Genomic DNA, 20129 nt, shown 5'->3' on the forward strand with positions numbered 1-20129 from the left:
ACGAAACTTGGTGTTTCCTTTACGATCCGCAACTGAAACGACAATCCGCCACCTGGAAAACGCCGTTATCACCACGACAGAAAAAACCGCGACAAGACAGGTCAAAAGGGAAGGTGATGCTTGAACTGTTTTTTGATTCAAATGGAATTGTTCACATGGAATTCATCCCAGGAGGTGCAACTGTGAACAAAACCCGCTACAAAGAGATCCTTGGCCGTTTACGAGATTCAATTCGCCGTAAGCGACCTGAGCTATGGCGTACAAAAAATTGGCTGTTGCTACATGACAACGCCCCTGCACATCGCTCTGTCCTTGTCCAAGAGGAACTTGCAAGACAACAGGTGACAGTTCTTCCACACCCTCCGTACTCACCTGATCTCGCACCATGCGATTTTTTTCTCTTTCCTCGCATGAAAGCAACCCTACGTGGGCGTAGATTTCATTCTTCCGAAGAGGTCATGACTGCCACAAGAGAAGCCATACGGGACCTTCCTGCCAACATCTTTCAATGGTGCTTCCAGCAGCTATACCAACGTTGGCAAACGTGCATAACGGCCAACGGAGACTATTTTGAGGGAGGATGTGATTCTGTTTGAATGTACGCTGTGTTATGCGGCATCTTGTGATACATCCAGATTCTTGTGGGAGCCTACCCTCCAGGCGTCTCAAGTCTTAAAACTTGATGACTGTACCACGTACGAGTGTATACAGCAGGGGGGTTTAACTCAAATGATAGATGTTGGATGCTCATAGATGTTCCATAGTTTGCCGCATGTGGTCAGGACAGCGCTGGCTGTATTTCGATCACAGAATTTGTAAAATTAGCAGTACAAAACTCTTTGGTTTCGAAAGTTCTTTGGTTATAAGTTTTGCCAATATGACAGTTTTAAACAGATATTATTAATATCCATTATTTACAGAATGTGTCAGTTTTATAATATTCGGATTATTATTACTATTACTATATAGCTAATTTGCATTTTCATTCGAGGACAAAGTAGCCATATTAGTGTACTGTGTATGACCTATTAACCTCATTTGTTCAGTTGATCAATTGTTGGATGTTGGCATTCCTATTCTGTTTAAATCTTGTGTAAATTATGGAATGGACGAACATGGCTGCTTAAGGAAGAAATTTGAACAGATCGAGTTAATTGAGAAGTTACTGGTGCTTTCCTGCAACGAGAAATAATTCGCAACGTAAAAGGTAAGAAAGAAATATGTTTGAGATTACATCTACACGGTTCAACTTTTCTTTCAACTTCACACATTCAAGCAATGCCTGCAAGATTGGTATTTAATAATAACGGAAGTGCACACAATGTGCAGGCTAATATATTATTTTAGCTTTCGCTGCTGCAGAACTTGGTCAGTGAAACTATAATCGGTTTTTACACTCCATCACATGGTATTTTAATATTAATATGGCGTACCTTGTAGATAGAAAATCTTAATGTACCTATCTTAATTCAACATGCGCTTTAAACTTGATTCTTTCAATATTCTTCCCAGATTGCGTGCGTACGAGCATGAAAAATTGAACCGTGTAGATGCAGCTTAACTGCATCGTCATGTTTTCTAATTTAAACTGAATTCTTCCATCATATCTTAAACGTTTATTAAACTGAGATCTGTAATTGTTTTCAGGGATAAACTTCAGAACGCGATTACCTTCCTTCTACCACTACCAAATGATCAACTGACTTCTGTGTTGAATTACAACAGTGTATTAGGCCTAACTGCAATTACGCCAAGAGCTTTAAAGGTAAGCTAACAGAGTTAATATACACTTTGGGTATGAACGAACATCTTATTTTTGTATATAGCTAAGTTAAGTTGGTCAGACATCTTAAAATTCGTGGGACAGAATCTGATATGACTAAATATGTTGTTCCCGGTGTAATTCTTTACAGTTGCGTTACCAAAGGATGGCGGGATACCTTAGCTTGGTAACGCAATAGTAAAGAAGTGTTGTTCCTGAAAAGATATATTTTAGAAATTTGACTTTACAGTTAACAGTAGTACCTTTACTGGAATAATTTTGATAAAATAAAAAGAGTTAAATTGCCGGAGATATTTATTATTTTTATAGACTCGTGGATAGAATTCTTCCAGGAATATTTCACAAACGTTGATTATACTGCAATCCTTCAATTGTTCTATGAAATGTAGTGTTATTAATGCATTATATGATATTAGGCTACTGCTGGTTTGTTTCAGTTAATAGAAAGACAAATGGCGGAGTTTTACACTGTGAATGTGCTGCAGTGTACTGTCAGAAATCGGATAGTAATGAAAAGACCTGGTTATTCCTGTTTCCTGCGCCAAGTAATGCAGCACAGCTTAAAAGGTAAGCAATGCCGTTAGCATAAGCTCAATGCAAAGATATCCTTATATATCATCAGTAAATAGTCAGGGTTGGTAAACTGTAGTGGTTTTTAAATTTAAGTGGGAATTATTTGTCAAATTCATATTAATTTATTAAAATGAGTTTTTGCCTTCTTTTGTAATTCATTTACACTTAATTTGTGCATTAGTTCCTACATAATTGTGTATTTTGTTAATGTGTTATTTTAAGTAATTAACAACATCGCTTCATAAATAATTTACTATGTTTACACATAGGCCTCATTATTAATACATGAAGAGTTACAGCACTAATAACCTGCACTTAATGATAATAATAATTAGCTTAGACTTAGGCAAGATATTATGCTCAGTTTATTATTCATTAGAAAAGAATTCAACTATTTAGGGAGATTAATATTTACAAATAAATTTAGCAGAAGAGCTTAGCATTGTGTGTTTTCAGAATAAATACGTAGTCCATTTGGCATTGTGCAACTTTTACTTTGAATATTGTTATGAGCTACAACTATTCATTTCAATCCTCAACATCATACTGTGCTTTAATTAGGTGGTGATTCCGAAAGTAGGCTCTACTTGACTACCTGTACCATGTGTTCTGTTGCTCCTTAATTAGGAGTTGGGAAAAGACATATGAGAAGCAAACTTTCAAAACCTGTCCATTTCTTCAGAAAATGCTAGAATTATATGTCTGTAATAAACAAAGATTTTTCTGTGGTGAAATTTTATATGAATTCATAGGAAGAAAAATATATTTCACCATAGAAAATATTTTGTTCATTGCAGAGATGCAAGTTTGCTACTCATATATATTGCTAATAGTTTTAAGAAGCAGCAGAACAGTCATATGTAAAAACGTTTATATATTTTTTTCAGGAAGTTAATGTCTCATCTTAATCATGTTAGGTGCATTTAATTTTAATCTGTGATTTAAGTAGTAACAATTATTTGATGTAAATAAAATGAAAATTATTTTATTTACATCATGATTAAATCATTAATTTAAATTAATACCAACCCTGGTTTGTGTATTTTTTTAAGATAATAATAGAATTTTGATTGTAACAGGTACCACATGTGGGCTGCTGTGGCAGAAAATCCTCATCCTTACAGAAGGGCCTATATATGTGCAAGCCATTTTCGCAGTAATCAGTATAACGGTGACTTCAGATATAACTTACAAAGAGGGGCCATTCCATCAAGGGATGCTTGGTATCCCACTCAAGAACTACGACCCACTTCATCACCAGCCTACTTACATTAGCCTTTTTCACCACCTAACATAATTGCTTCATTCATTGCACTTCACTGTGGCATCAATTTGAACCTGTATTCTCTTTCATTGAGTGATTCATTCATTGTCTTTTTAACAAAATTGTGTTTAATTTTGTTGACAAGTGTATGGTAATGGACTTCATTTATTATTATTATTATTATTATTATTATTATTATTATTATTATTATTATTATTATTAAAGGTAAAAGGCGAAGGTATCCCCGTAACATGCCAAGAAGGCATTTGGGGAGCATGGAGGTAGAGCCCCATGCTTTCCATGACCTCGGTACTAGAATAAATTATTATTATTATTATTATTATTATTATTATCATTGTTATCTCATTTCGTTTAATGAGTTGATTTCTTCAGTTAATTGAAGGAAAATAAGGGGAATTCATTCATTCATCTGAAAAAAAAAAGTAGAGTACTTGACTTCTACATTATAAGCAATATAATTTTTGTAATATATAGGGCAATGATAAATCTAACGATCTTTAAGACCCTAAGTTAACATTACATAGTAATATAAATACAAATAATAATTACTAGTACAATGAGCATTTCAGTTGTGTCATCTATAGGGCATAGGAGGGAGTCCAGTGGCAGCGATACGAATCTGCAGCTTCTGCAACTGGTGAGATTTGGGTGCATTATTTGGAATTTTTAGAGAGGAAATATGTTGTTGTTTTCTAATGTCAGGCGTTTGACAATAAAGTCATTTGACTTCTTGCACTACAATATTTTTCAAAGATATTATCATTACCAGAGTAAATATGTTGATGTTTTCTAATGCCAGGCATTTGACAATAAAGTCATTTGACCTCTTGCACTCCAGTATTTTTCAAAATTATTGTCATGGTCAGCCACAGAAGCACAGATTTTGAGGTGTTCCGAATCCATTTCTTAGTTTGAGTAGCACAATGGACAGTTAGGAGACTGATATTTTCCAATTCTATGCAGCAAAATAATCCCCCAATCTGATTTCTGGGCGGGACTACTTTAATGGTACAGAAGCAACTAAATTTTTTATAATGGAATGCTTGTCGTATAACATCAGCTAAGAAGAGAGTAAATATGGTACAATATTTTGTCTCATCTCACTTTATAGATCTCTTGGATATGGAACAACAAGTTTTGACGGAAAAATCATTGTAATAAGCGAATGTCTCAGGAATCTTCTATGCCACATCAATAAATTTAAGAATACAGTTATATCCAAAGCAGCTATTCTATCAATAGTCTCTAAATACATACTTTCATCTCAAACAGCAGAAATAACTAAAATGCTCTCTCAATTAATATCACTCAATAAAAGAATTGTATTCCAGTGGATACCATTCCATTGTGGAATCCTGGGAAACGAGAATGCTGATGCTTTAGCGAAGAAGGGCAGCACTGCTACTTACAGACCTGTTACTAAATCTACGTATTACTCTGTGAAAAGATTTATTAAATCTACATACTTAGACTTCAACAAACAAAATTTGATAACACAAATCTCGAGGGAAAAAATGGAACTCTCTGCATCATAATCCACAGTTAATTCCCGATTTACCTCGAAAATCGTCTGTAACTGCATTTAGATTGACAACAGGCCATGACTGTTTGGCCAAACAAACACCTGCATAGAATTTGAATATATCAGTCCCCTAACTACCCACTGTGCAACTCAAACCTAGAAATGGATTCGGAACACCTTAAAATCTGTGCTTCAGTGGCTGGCCATGATAATATCTTCGAAAAATATTGGAGTGCAAGAGGTCAAATGACTTTGTCAAACCCCTGGCATTAGAATACAACAACAACATATTTTGAGCAATGGGGCCACAACCAAATCAAACACTCAGTATCAAAGCTCAAAATTAGGAAATGTTGCGAAGTATAGACTTATCTCTAATAAATTGTATTGCACTTTTTCTAATATGTTGAGTGTTTTGAATCAACTATACATCAGAGAATGAAAAATAATTTTTTTACTTGTATTTCTTAATGGTGTTTTTATTAAAAGTCTAAGTTAATTTTATGTCTGTTGTAGACAAATAGTTTTCTTTGTATTCTTTATCAGTGGTGATTATTGATTACTTAGATTTTTAATATCCATATATTAAACTAATGGCAGTTACTTTTAAAAATAGATGTTCAGCTCTGACAGTGTAAAACAAATAAAGTGGTGTTTTATAAATGTTTATGAACGTGCGTTGTACTATGTCACAGCAAAACATCTTATGACTATTTTCAAGCTAATGTTAGACATAAAAAAATTAAGAGCGAATTATAATTATATAACTGACCAATAATAACTTCGAAGTCAATATTCCAAAGTCAATCTTTGTTTTTATCTTCCAATACATGATACATAACATTATTTAAAAATAGTGCTTAAGGTGTTTTGGAGAGAAGTATCCTATCCTATTCGCATCCTGTATCTCAATTACATATTTGATCTAGAAGATGCAAAAACTTTTATTAGTCAAATTTGATAAATTAATTTAATAAAAGGGTTAAATGACTGTGTTAAAAGAGGGAGTGTGTTAATGGTTTTCAGTTTCATGTTCAACCATTATATTTATATTCACATGTTAGAACAAAAATGTGATATAAATATTGTGGTTAAACATGTTATTTAAACTGATAAACCATTACACACTCCTTTGGCGATATGAAAAATGCCAGTATGTGTTGGTATAATAGGTATCTGCAGTACCGATCGTGCTCTAATGTTGGCATAACGGATACCTGTAATACCGATCGGGCCGTGTAACAAGGGATGTAGTTCCGCATTCTGCCGCTATGTGTAACGAGATGTAGTTCCGATGTTTTGCCGCCAAGTGTCTTGACGTCGCGTCAATAGCGTGTCGAAGGTAATGCATTGAGTTGGGGGTCTTTCTATTTATTTGTCTATGGTATACAGTACCAAGTTTTAGGTAATTTGGTCATGTCTTGACCCCTGCCCAACATGGCTGACTAACAAGACATTCTTTTCTAATAGTAAAATAATGAGAAAATGTAATATTAAATGTTTCTCTTTTAACGCAGTTCATTATACAATACTGTAAATCCACATATATATTAATTAACAAGTACTTTAATTAAATCTTGACCTCAGCTATATAATATCCATATCAAATGACTATATTTACTGAATTTAAGGTTTGTTAGAGGCTGCAGTTGACATCTTTAATGTCACTTTTTTTATAGTTGGGAATTTGTTTGCCATGATATTCAACTACTTGCAATAAGTACTGTACTATTTTTGAGTTTCGTCGTTGGTAACACTAGTTGAGAAGTCTTGAATCACCTTCATGGCCCATTCAGAAAGATCATTCACCACTTTGAAATACTGTACATATGCCTCAGCTTCTTGATAATTGTGATCAAGATGCTGTTGGCTAACGAATTTTTCAAGCCATTGGACCTCAACATCGATGCTGTGAAAAAAGAACCAGGATTTATAGCCAATAAGAGATGAGAGTTTCATACTGTGGTTCAGGATTGGAAATGTTGGAATGCCCCTCTCAAATTCTTTTGGTCGCAGAAATCGAAATAATGTCCTAGCAATTTGCTGCTGTTCCGAATTAGTAACTCTGTTTGAAAATAGGGAGAACACAGCACATTCTTTGGTTAAATACCACAAGTGTCTTTCCATGGCTTGTATTGCTACATTAGCAACTTGATGATTGTGCTTGTGGTATTTGATCAAGTCATGTCACAGCTTCAGATCATTGTAGACTGCATCGGCACCATTGGATGAAGAGAACAATTTTTCAACATAGAATAGTGCATTGAATTTGTATAGTGCTTCTAATTTATCGATCATGATATCATATCCTGCTTGAGCACTGAAAGCAAACATCTTTGCTGGATACAAAATGGACGGCATCCATCGACCAATGTGAGCTGCTCCAGGTTTCAGCTAGTGTATTCCTCATTCAGGTGTTTCTCCCAGAATTAACATCAGCTCAGCACACTCCCGATAATCAGCATGAGGTAATAAGTTATTTCTATTTGGGGTGGAAAGTATTCTCTTCAGTGATTGAATTGTATTTTCCATTATGAGTTTCAGTGACCTGTTCTTGATTTGTATGGTCTTCAATTTTTCTTCTGTATGGATGGTTTTCCAAATAGAGTCCCTGAATTGAATGAAATTGTCATTTTCAGGACCTGATGTTTTACCTAACAATGTCTTGTGAACTGAACATAAGATTCTCTCAATTTTTTGTTCAGTAATTTTTCGAGCTGTACACATGCTCCGATTTTCCATCCTGAGTTTGACGTTGTAGTGTCAAAAACGAGGGATCTCACGTTATCAGAGAGCTCCCATTCATTTGCATGACTTAAAGTAGCTCTTGCTTGTTCTGTACCTGTTGTGTTTGTAATTACCAGAATACCAAGAAGTTTACCTTCTTCAAAGTCTGGCATAACAGATACTAGTACCGCTAGTCATTCTTATATTTTATATTTTACTGAGTTTTTGTTTGGTATGTCCAGCTCTCATAGGCATCATAGGAAAACCAGACAGTTTCCAAAATTCTTCTATCTTCAAAATAATATATTCAATAACATCATCTCTCATCTTTCTGCATTGGTCCATGATTAAGAAAAACAAAGAAACGAAGCACATCCACATTGGAAGGCAGTTGAGATCCTTCTTTCGGTGTCAAATCTTATAGTAAATTCCCTGAGCCACGCTTTTGGACCTTCTCCATCATCTTTTCTAAGAACTGGGTGGTTTGGTGTGAACAAAAGGGGGCAGATCATCCCTTCAGGTGATTGCTTTTCCATATCTTTACTCATTGTTGGTTACAACTTGTAAAGGAAAAAGTAAATCAGTTTTTACCTCATAGCAAAAGTTATTATTGAGGTGAGCAGGGGTCAAAATATGACCTAAACACATGAAAATTTGTACACAAGTATGTTTCAATAATTGTAATAACATGGCAGGAGTGCATTTAGGAAATTTAAGAAAAACATTTTTTGCAATGCCCTATTCTTCAGAAAAGCTACACTAAGGAGGGCCAATTTCTTTTTTGTTTCATTGGCTTCTGTGAGATGTTTATAGTAATAAATACGTCATTTTAGCTACCGGTAGCACCCACAAATCTTAGGACATAAAATAGTTCGATACTTACCTCTAGGCTTATATTCCAATGCACTGTTATAGCATCCTCCCTGGTTACCAATATATTTCTAACCACTATAAAAATAGAACAATCAAAGGCAGTAGGAAGTATAGTGTAAGAAAACCCACACCTTCTGGGACACATGAGTCACTGAACAATTTATGCACTCACTAAAGGTTTTTATCTTCTAACATTCTAAACTCAATATTTCTTCTGAGAATAAGCCTCCAGATTATCGCGATGTTGAGGTTGGGTTAGGTTGTGTATACTTAAATGGGGGAACAATGTTGAGGTTACATTACCTTGAGTATACCGGTACTTAAATGGGTGCAAAGACACAAGGGGCCACTTGAGTGATCTCTTTAAGATTTGAAGAGTGCCAGGGAAAAATAGAGAATGTCACAAAACATCATTATTGAGGAAAACAAATTTTAATGCCTGAACCTTTCTGGTTTTTAACCATGTATCATATGTTTAATGTTAACCTTTCACGGACATTTCTACTTTTAAATTATTTGTAACTGGACAGTCCTGTAGTCCCAGTTGCCACGTATACAGTAGGCCTACATGTGTTATATATCATAAAATTGCTAAAAATGGACATTCTTGTCCCCCCCCCCCAATACCATTAATTTACTCTGTAAATTTAATTCCATACTTTTGTAATACACTACCTACATTAATTGGTTTTTGGGAACGTGTAACATTTATTCAAATACTTTCATTCTAAAGATACTAACATTAATTCTGAATTCAATATTTCTTCTGAGAATAGCCTCCAGATTATAATGTGATGTTAGGTTAGCTTGTGTATGTATACTTAAATGGGAGCAGAGATTAAAGGGGCTGCTCGAGCGCTCTTCAAAATTTATTCTGTAAATTTAATTCTATTGGTTTGTAAAACATCACATTACATTCTTCTTGGGAACGTGCAACAACTACTCAAATATGTACATTGATTCATTCTGAAGCCATTCCAGGATGAAATGAATAACTCAATTTGCAGTAGCGGCCGGTGATCGAAATTCTTGGTGAGACCAGATGCAACTACATAGTTTAAGTGCCTCTGTTAGGAAATGTTTATTCATGATATTAATTATTATTATTATATTATTAAAATCATTATTACTGTATTATTATTATTATTATTGTTATTATTATTATTATTATTATTAATGAAAAATAATGTCACCAAATAAGTTATGCTGTGAGTTTGTTTCAGTGATTGTTTGAGTGTGATGAAGCAACACATATTATGCTCAACTGAAGAAGTATGTGTTGAAATTCTCCTTTCTTCTTTTTTATTTATTTTTCCCCCCCCTTTGACAGCAACAAACAAGACCAACAGAAAAGTTTATTTTGCACCACATTACCACTTAACCATTTATGTTGCCCATACCAATAGAAAGTCGAGTTTAAGATTATCTGTCAGAAAAAATTGTCAGCGATGTCGTAGGTGTCTTGGTAGGCTATCTCTTTATTTAAAACTTCCTTTCTTTCAATATTATTTCTTCTCGAAAAGGTACACTCTAACAATGAATTAACTATATCATCATTATTTCTCGCATTTGTGTTTATATTTTCCCGAAACACATAACAACATTGAACCAGTACAATAGTACAACACTCTTGCTTATGTCATAAACTGAGACATAAGGAGAGAGAACAGTGTGGGTCTCTGCCTGCTAAACAGCAGTAATTTTTATGTTACTTATGGCCTATTTAGGAAGACAAGTCACCACCACTATTCCCACCCTATTCTACCCTTAAGACCGGTCCATGGATGGGACGAATTGGGCCTCAGCTGCAGCTTTTCAAGCCTGTGAAAACATACGAAATGCAGAAGACAGACCTGGCATGAGCGATCCTGGCCTCAGAAACAAATTTTACTGCAAAACAGGCGTATATACACTACAAAGTTTTCAAATACTTCTACAGTGATATAATAATAATAATAATAATAATAATAATAATAATAATAATAATATGAAACTAAGAAAAAGAAACTGTCATTTGATGAAGATTGTTGCATTGCAGTAGAAAGAAGGAAACAGGCAAAATTGAAATTCTTACAGGATCCAGTTGAGGAGAAGAGAGATAATTATTTCAATGAAAGACGGGAAGCAAGTCGTACACTTAGGAATAAAAGAGAGGTTACTTGAAGGAAAAACTGAATGAGGTAGAAACAAATAGTAAGAATAAAACATTAGAGATTTATATAAGGGTATAAAGGAATTTAAGAACGGATATCAGCCAAGGGTAAACGTGATCAAGGATGAGAATGGTGACTTGCTTGCAGACTTTCCATCAGTCCTAAACAGATAGAAAAACTATTTTGCGCAACTACTAAATGTACATAGGCCAAATAGAAATGATCGGGACGAAATTGAAATACAAACTGCTGAGCCATTTATACCCGAAACCACGCTTACAGAAGTTGAAATTGCGATAGGAAATCTGAAAAAGTACAAGTCTCCAGGTATTGATCAAATTCCAGCAGAATTAATACAAGAGGGTGGAAGTGCATTATATAGCGAAATTTACAAACTTGTACTTGCTATTTGGGAAAGGGAAATTGTACCAGAACAATGGAAGGAGTCCATAATTGTACCTATTTTTAAGAAGGGGGACAAAACCAACTGTGGTAACTTTCGAGGAATATCACTTTTGTTGACGTCGTACAAAATTTTGTCCAATATTCTTTTGAGAAGATTAGCTCCGTACGTAGATGAAATTATTAGGGATCATCAGTGCGGTTTTAGGCGTAATAGATCGACTATTGATCAGATTTTTTGTATTCGACAGATAATGGAGAAAAAATGGGAGTATAAGGGTACAGTACATCAGTTATTCATAGATTTCAAAAAGGCATATGATTCGGTTAAGAGGGAAGTATTATATGATATTCTTATTGAATTTGGTATTCCCAAGAAACTAGTTCGATTAATTAAAATGTGTCTCAGTGAAACATACAGCAGAGTCCATATAGGTCAGTTTCTATCTGATGCTTTTCCAATTCACTGCGGGCTAAAGCAGGGCGATGCACTATCACCTTTACATTTTAACTTCACTTTAGAATATGCCATTAGGAAAGTTCAGGATAACAGGCAGGGTTTGGAATTGAACGGGTTACATCAGCTTCTTGTGTATGCGGATGACGTGAATATATTAGGAGAAAATCCACAAACGATTAGGGAAAACACGGAAATTTTACTTGAAGCAAGTAAAGCAATCGGTTTGGAAGTAAATCCCGAAAAGACAAAGTATACGATTATATCTCGAGACCAGAATATTGTACGAAATGGAAATATAAAAATTGGAGATTTATCCTTCGATGGGGTGGAAAAATTCAAATATCTTGGAGCAACAGTAACAAATATAAATGACACTCGGGAGGAAATTAAATGCAGAATAAATATGGTACATGCCTGTTATTATTCGGTTGAGAAGCTTTTATCACCTAGTCTGCTGCTTAGGAAAATGTTTGGGGCTAAGCGGGATGAAGTTACAGGAGATTGGAGAAAGTTACACAACGCAGAACTGCACGCATTGTATTCTTCCTGACATAATTAGGAACATTAAATCCAGACGTTTCAGATGGACAGGGCATGTAGCATGTATGGGCGAATCCAGAAATGCATATAGAGTGTTAGTTGGGAGACCGGAGGGAAAAAGACCTTTGGGGAGGCCGAGACGTAGATGGGAGGATAATATTAAAATGGATTTGAGGGAGGTGGGATATGATGATAGAGACTGGATTAATCTTGCACAAGATAGGGACCGATGGTGGGCTTATGTGAGGGCGGCAATGAACCTTCAGGTTCCTTAAAAGCCATTTGTAAGTATAATAATAATAATAATATTTTATTTCATCAATCTTTGTTCACGTCAAGGCAGATTAGATTTGTTCCAATTCTTAATCCGCCATCACTCTATACAAACATTACAAGAACAACTACATATTGAACCTATAAGTATCCTCTGTACATCCTAATAATAATAATAATAATAATAATAGACTAGTAATAAGTATAGCTCTTGTATTTAAAACTCTTACTTTAGCTTTTTCAGTTCTATATTCAATCTCTTAAAAATTATTCTGTTAAACTTCATTGACTACTTTTCGTAGTTTCCTATCGTGTCTGACTATTCAACATTTATAATTCCATATCTGTTAGAGTTTTGACTTTCTCTTTCCATCTAATTTTAACTCTAAAAAAAAAAAATTTTCCTAATTTATTCAGACTGCTGGCATTAAGAGAACCGTTCATTTTTTTATAAGCTACTATAGCGTTTATTTGTAGCAATTTTTTATCCACCCAACTGACTACAGTGATATATGCTTCATTAAAATAACTGATATATTATATAAAAACACAAAATTTCATTTCAGTTAAGCCAAGTGACTGAGGCCCGGCCTCACTTGCCTCAGTCAATCAGTCGGCACTGACAATTTGGCTAACATATCTTGTTCTTATCCAGATTCTTACAGACGGAGACTGGGGAACATTCACCCCTCAGATGTTAAGAAAACTTGTATCTGCACCATTTAGGGTGCATGTTTCTGAGGAGGCACCAATAGAGCAGGCATTGGAACCTCAATCAACGAGTGAGGCAATAAAAAGAAATGGAAGTCCCTCCATTTATGCCACCCCATGGTCAAAGAGGAGGAGACCTCACTTTAAGACGCTTTTGCAGAGAAATTACAAGAAAATAAATATAACACTTGCAACATAGGATAAAGTTTGCAGAAGAAGAACAAAATGAGGCTCAGGAACTGTTTCAGCTACAAATTGAGATTTCCAAAGAGAAGTTGAGACAAGAAAAATTAAAAACTCCTTTAATTGAGAAATTTTATGAAAGAGAATAGTTCCTCTTGCTCTAGCCTCTTCTTCGTCATTAAAGAGGGATCCATCTATATAAACATGAGTCCAGTCATTAACTGGGTATTTCGTATTCAGTGTTTATAGTGTGATGAGGTTTGCTATTTCTGAATTTGTACCTTTATTTACTGAAAGTTTCATTTTGATCTAAATAATATTGTATTTGAAGATTTTATACCGGACTATAATTGTTCATTATATTTTGTTTTCCTTTGGGAGTGTGTAGCATTTCTTTTAATTTGTGGGTTCCTTTCAGAATTCCAGCTTGAGTTTCTAGGAACTGTTTGCTGTCTAAATATTTTTTTCCAGTTATTGTGGTTTGGTAAACTCATAAGTTTCTCATACAGTAACAGGGCCTGAGTTTGTAATTCTAGAATTAGAGGTTTGTTGGATGTAACAATTCTTAAGGCATCTATTGGAGTACTTTAAGCTGCACCAATTATTAGTCGAAAAGCTTGGTTCTGTGTATGTTCCAGTAGGTTTTTATTTGTGTTAGATGCTGCTGTTAGTATTTCTCCACATTATTTCAGAACTGGTTTGATATAGGCATACATTTGTATGTTGTATTTAATGTTTTTATGGAGCTACCCCACTTTCTTCCTGCTAGTCTTTTTAATAATTTGAATCTTTTTGTTGCTTTCTCAGTATATGTATTTGATTCTTCCATGTAAGTTTATAAAAAATTTTTCCTAAGTATTTTGCATTATATGTACTTTGTAATTTACTAAAAAAACTTGTGTTTTAAAGGATGTTTTTATTTATTTATTTATTTATTTATTTTCCAAATATTCTATAGATATTCCACAATGTACATATGCTAAAGCAGGAAGTCTCATTATAGAGAAAATGTTATTTTACTACCGTAACAGTTTTCTATAATAGTTGCGATGTAACAGGGGCAGTAACAATAATAATCCGTGCATTTATCCCTGTCTTATTTTTATACATTATTGATTTTTGTTCTATTTCTATAGTAGTTTTTTTTGTGTTATTCCTCTGCATTCACGTACATAAGTATGAGTCTTCAACTGATACTCTTAATGCTTTGTTTTGAGCTTTTCATGTTATATTTACTTGCTATTTATATAAATTTGTGGAGTACCGACAGTATTGATAAAATTATCTTGAGAGAAATGTCGTCTTTATAACTGATTAATGGGACCCGGAAGTTAATGCTCTATCAAATTATAAAATATGGTATGAAAATGTTAAAATATGCAATAAAAATATTCATAATATGGCTATATCAAATGCAGCCATGATCATAGAAAAATCTTTAAATGAGAAAACAAAATTAACTAAAATGAGGTTTGCAAACGATATGGATGCAATTGGGGGAAATAAGTTTGAACATACCATATGAATTACAATTTGCGATAAAAATCATCTTCAGATTGTTAATACCGGTACTAAGACTGTGTCTTATTGTTAATACCGGTACTAAGACTGTGTCTTTGACTGCAAGCAGGGTCTTACATTTAGAAAAAGTGTGTTCCATGTCTAGAAGTTGCTGAGCAGTAAACAAAGCTGTTTATATCTTCTAACTTTAATTCTTCTCCTATATACTTTAATGAACATAATCTGTCTCCACTCAAACTTCCAGTAATTTCTTTCAGTGTTCTGTACCCGGAATATTTTTATTCGAAACATCCTGCAATTTTAACTTTGCAATGGTAGGTACTAGTTAGACCACTTGTCACTGACAGTTTGTCTACTTCCTTAAGGTATGGTCACACATCACTATTTTTGCTGCACAACTTTTGTACTGCAGCTGCAAAAGTTGCGTGTCGTGTTCACACATAAGCCAAAAGTAGTGCGCTGCACACTACTTTTCGTGCTGCGCAACCCGAGTGCTGCAAAAGTTGCAACTGGAGGTTGCGAGTCTGTTCACACACAAGGCGCTACTTTTGCAGCCGCAGTCATGCTGCAGGTTTCCATCTCCGTGTTGACTTCTCAATATACATTTTTTGGTTATGTTCGCATTATTAAGAAATTCATGCAAAAGCTTCCTTATCTATTATTTGCTTTTCTGTTGTATCTAGTATTCAGAAATTGACATTATTTTTACTATAAAGCTTTTAAAAACGCCTATATACTTAAATGATAACCAACAGCATATTCACGTAATCAATGTTGGCAACCCTCCTGTTTGGAACTACGCTACGGAAAATTTAAAAAATAATTATATCGTCAGCAATTATGCTCAAACTGTGTTGTGTATTTAATAACTGTTACAAATAATTTATTTTCATCACATTTAACATTAAAATATATCCAAACAATAAAAGTATCATTGGCACATTTGGGTGGTAACACTGGTTGCACCGCAGCAAAAGTTTCAACAAAACCGATATCAAAAATGCTGCGGCTGCAACCCTGAGAACCCTGTTCACATGTCGCTACTTTTAAGCTGCGTGCAGCATGGAAAAGTAGCAGGCAGCAGGTTCGGCAGCTGCTACTTTTCAGGTTGCATCGTTGTTCACACGTCACAGTACAAGAGTTGCGCAGTTTTTTGTACTGCAGCGCTGCAAAAGTAGCGACGTGTGACCGTACCTTTAGTAATCTGAGGAGAATGAGTAAGCAACATGTCAGTTGTCTCCAATTTAGTAATACTTGAAACAGTCATTCCAAAATTTGATTAAATATATGCTGTATGTTTCCTGATCTTTTTGTCTTTCATGGAGTCCTTAACTTTTTCAACAATATAAAAATATTTACAACAGTAATCAACGGCTTCCATCCATGTGCCCCAATGAGTTAGTACTGGCTTAGGTGGTAGAGGTGTACTTGGCGCAATTTCTTTGAAAGCCTTGCAACGAAGTGGTGATTTAGGAACACTTTTTCCATGTTCGAAATAAATGTATGCATTTCTCCACAAAATTATATGAAATGCATTTTCCAAACATGTTAAGTGAATCATATGTGGGTAAAGAACTTTTAAATCCCAATCTTGCTTTGGCCATATAAGGTGCTGCATTGTAACAAACAATAAAATATTCTGGCATTTTATACGATTTGGAAATAGGATATTCATGGAATTTTCACAACACTAGGCAATTCGTCATCTTACAGATGAAGAGACATAACTCCAACACACACCCCAACGATATTCTCAACACACAACTCAATTTCAAAACACATACACTCTTTGACTCTTCACTATGAACGCACCCACACAGGAAACAAGAGGCACCAAGACCAACAACGACCAGTTCCGAAGATGACCGAAAATAGGTCGAAACATGTTAACAAGGTACGTTAAAATTTAACACAAGAAAGTTCTTATCATATATATTCCGAAGTTTCTTCTTCTATTTGAAAAGACATTTCTAAGTCAGTTTCTGGCTCTCCCATATCTTATTCACCACACACATTTCTTAGAGTCTCGCACCCTATCTCACACTGCAAAACTTTGTTTATATTAGGTTCCTTTGAATTTTCAGCCTCATTGAGAACTACACACACGTCAATATTTTCAGCTATAGGTGCATCACTGCAACTTGCTATTGCTCCTTCGACGGCCTTCTTTCATTTATAAGCAGAGGATTGCGTAGTATCAGAAATGTCTTGGGCAGATTCTCCTTTCAAAAATAAGGAAGGGACAGCAGTTTTCTTCATTTTCATAGGAGTTCTTTTGTCTTTCATTAAACGTCTTTTTAGTAGAGGCGATTTTTCAAAATAAGTTTCATAGAAATGACTGGAATACACAACAGTAGTTTTCGATGGTGTAAAACCTTTTCTGTTGATTTACTTCACCCATGTTTTAAATCTTTGCAGTAACTTTTCTCTGTTCGGAAATACATGAAATGATACCCCTTCTCCATGTTCTGTTTTTGTTGTTCCCTTTGAACGCGAAAAAACACAATACCACGGCATTTTAAACTGTATTACAATACAGTTTCTTCTGTTTAGTCTACTGTAGTTCAAAATCGTTCATATAAAAAATACACCTACATAAAACCACAACATTGGTATGTGTTATTTTATGATTAAATGAAAAGCAAAATATGACTTCACACAGTCACAACTAAGTCCGAAATTCTGTTCACATTTACTAGGGCGAGAGAAAATTATTTATTTGAATACAAAGCACTGCACTTGCGGATGTTCTCGGTCTACTACATAATCACACCAGTTCAGTGGCTATGACGTCATAAGTATTTGTGCGGAGTCAGTAAACTCAAAAACCATGCCTTGCATTGACATGCGGTAAATTACATTCTACTTAGATTGAAAAACGTGTTTGATTAAAGCCAACTTAATTTTATCGCGGACTGCTCCTTTAACAGTTGTGATTTTTTTTATATAGGATCCGTGATATATGGGCCCTGTTTCATAAAAATGACAAGTCCTACAATCATAACAATTCTACAAATATGTCAGAATATTGTAGCATTTGTTTTCTAACATTTTATACCTGCTTTGACAAATACATTTTATGAATTGAGGACCGTTTTCACAAAACTCAACAAACGCCATTTAAAAAATTTTACAGGAAACGTTTTTTTTAGTTTACTCTCAGATCTTTGATATAATAATTCTGAAAAAAATATATATTGTTTCTCCTTCAGAGATATATTAATTGATATAAAGTGCAACTATTATTCTTATCTTATTTATTTGGAAAAAATATGACAAAAGTTAAGAATTTTACAAAACTCAACATATCCACTTTTTTAAATGCACATACCTTAAAATTGTCAATTATTTTTCATTTGCAGGTGGTAAAATCCTCATCAAAATTATTACTGCGTATTTTAAAATAATGCTTGAGTACTGCTGAATTAAAAAACAGTTAATTGAACACACTGAAACCTAATTTCAAGCCCTTTTTTTTTTCTTTTTTTTTTTCCAAAATTTGGTATTGACTTACAAGAACTCTTTTATTTGCATTATTGAAATATTTTTATTTGTGGAATACATTACCCAAATCACTGAAAATCAAAATCATGCAGAATAATCTCAGTGCAATGGTTCATCATAATCCATTCTATTGTCAGAATCTTTGGCACATCTCTTTAAAACTTTGTGATAAAATACCTTGTCCTCTACCGAAATATCATTATGGAACTAACTCATTAACTTCCTCACATCATTAGCTTTGTTTTTGCTGACATGGTTCACCAGTGGAAGGTCAGGTGCTTTAAACATTACAGAAGACTTGTCTTTCTTGGTTTAAACACTTGAACTTCTATTGGTGCAGAAAAATATGTTTTGTACATAACACTTTACACGATTCTTACAAGGTCTTCGGTATGTAGGCCTAAGTATCCTCATCTCTGACATTTTAAATGGTAATTTGGTTCTACAATATTTTTTCAGTCGATTTTAAGTCATAAGTATGCCAGTCTTTGCCCAAAACTTTTACGTCCCCAAACATTGCCATAATTTCATACTATTCTGATTGCAATGTGATGTATTCATGTGTTCTCAGCTCTTTATCAATTGAAACACACGATCCGGAGGCATATAGCTTTCCACAGATAGGAAAGAAATGTTTACTTTCTTTAAAAACTTCAGAGCTTTCCAGATAACCAACAGGCATTAACCATCATTATGCAATTTTTATTCTGAGATCCATAGGAATCTGAAAACGATCTAGGAATCAAATTTCTGGATTTTTCTGTGAGTAAATATTTTTTCTAAATTACCTATGTAATCCTTCAATGTCATAATAACAATATCTAAACTTAGCAGCACATACTGGGACATCTTCTCCATTTTCACCTCTTATGAAATATGAAATGGACAGATCTTTCTAGCTTTTTGACGTCCTCCTTTACTCTACGCCGTTTAGGTAGATCAAATTTCATAAGTCTTAGTAGAAAATTGTCCTGTTCAACATTTGTACTATTTCTGTATAAATTGTCTCGAAAATAATTTAGATCATTTAAGCACAAAAACCTGCAGCAAGATTTTTTCACCCTGTTCTCAATTATTACAGTTCATTTTGTATGAATGTCGTTATTTTTAGGCCCAACTGTATGTTTCTTCCTCTTAGATTAACGTACTCTGCTCCTAATCTTCGTGCCCCTTCCAGTAGCTTGAACGGATTTGAATACTCAGGGTTCTTATTCATTTTTCATCACTACTCAGAGAATACATGCACTTAGGCTACAACAGCGGCCAGATTTATACTTAATTAATGCGGAAACAACAAAATATTATATAATGTTTGAGATCTGAAATGTGTTACTGTTGTCAAAATGCAAATGTATTACATTGTTGTAAAATATTGTAGCTTGTGAAACAGGATAAAAGTGTGAAATGTTGAGTTAGAGGATATGTTGAGTTTTGTGAAAATTTAAGAAATGGATGTGTTGAGTTTTGTGAAAACTCTCTACATTGAGGCACAATTTTCACAGGAAAATGTTGAGTTTTGTGATATTATGAGCATTGCATCATTTTCCTCTCATTACAATTGACCAGAATCCGTCAAAACCCGCAATTCGAAAAAAATGGCGTTTGTTGAGTTTTGTTAA

At 34.3% G+C, this 20129-nt stretch overlaps 1 long non-coding RNA gene across 2 annotated transcripts; it reads left to right on the forward strand.

Annotated features, from left to right (window-relative positions):
- The first annotated feature begins 799 nt into the window (after positions 1-799).
- On the forward strand, positions 800-5830 carry LOC138708011 (uncharacterized). 2 transcript variants are annotated; one of them, XR_011334527.1, is made up of 4 exons: positions 800-1207; positions 1648-1765; positions 2221-2350; positions 3436-5830. It is a non-coding gene; the product is annotated as an uncharacterized lncRNA (long non-coding RNA). The 2 variants fall into 2 exon arrangements; XR_011334526.1 differs by lacking the exon at positions 800-1207 and adding an exon at positions 1225-1368.
- Positions 5831-20129: the final 14299 nt, after the last annotated feature.

This window comes from Periplaneta americana, chromosome 10 (genome assembly GCF_040183065.1).
Source record: "Periplaneta americana isolate PAMFEO1 chromosome 10, P.americana_PAMFEO1_priV1, whole genome shotgun sequence".
In the NCBI taxonomy this organism is placed as follows: domain Eukaryota; kingdom Metazoa; phylum Arthropoda; class Insecta; order Blattodea; family Blattidae; genus Periplaneta; species Periplaneta americana.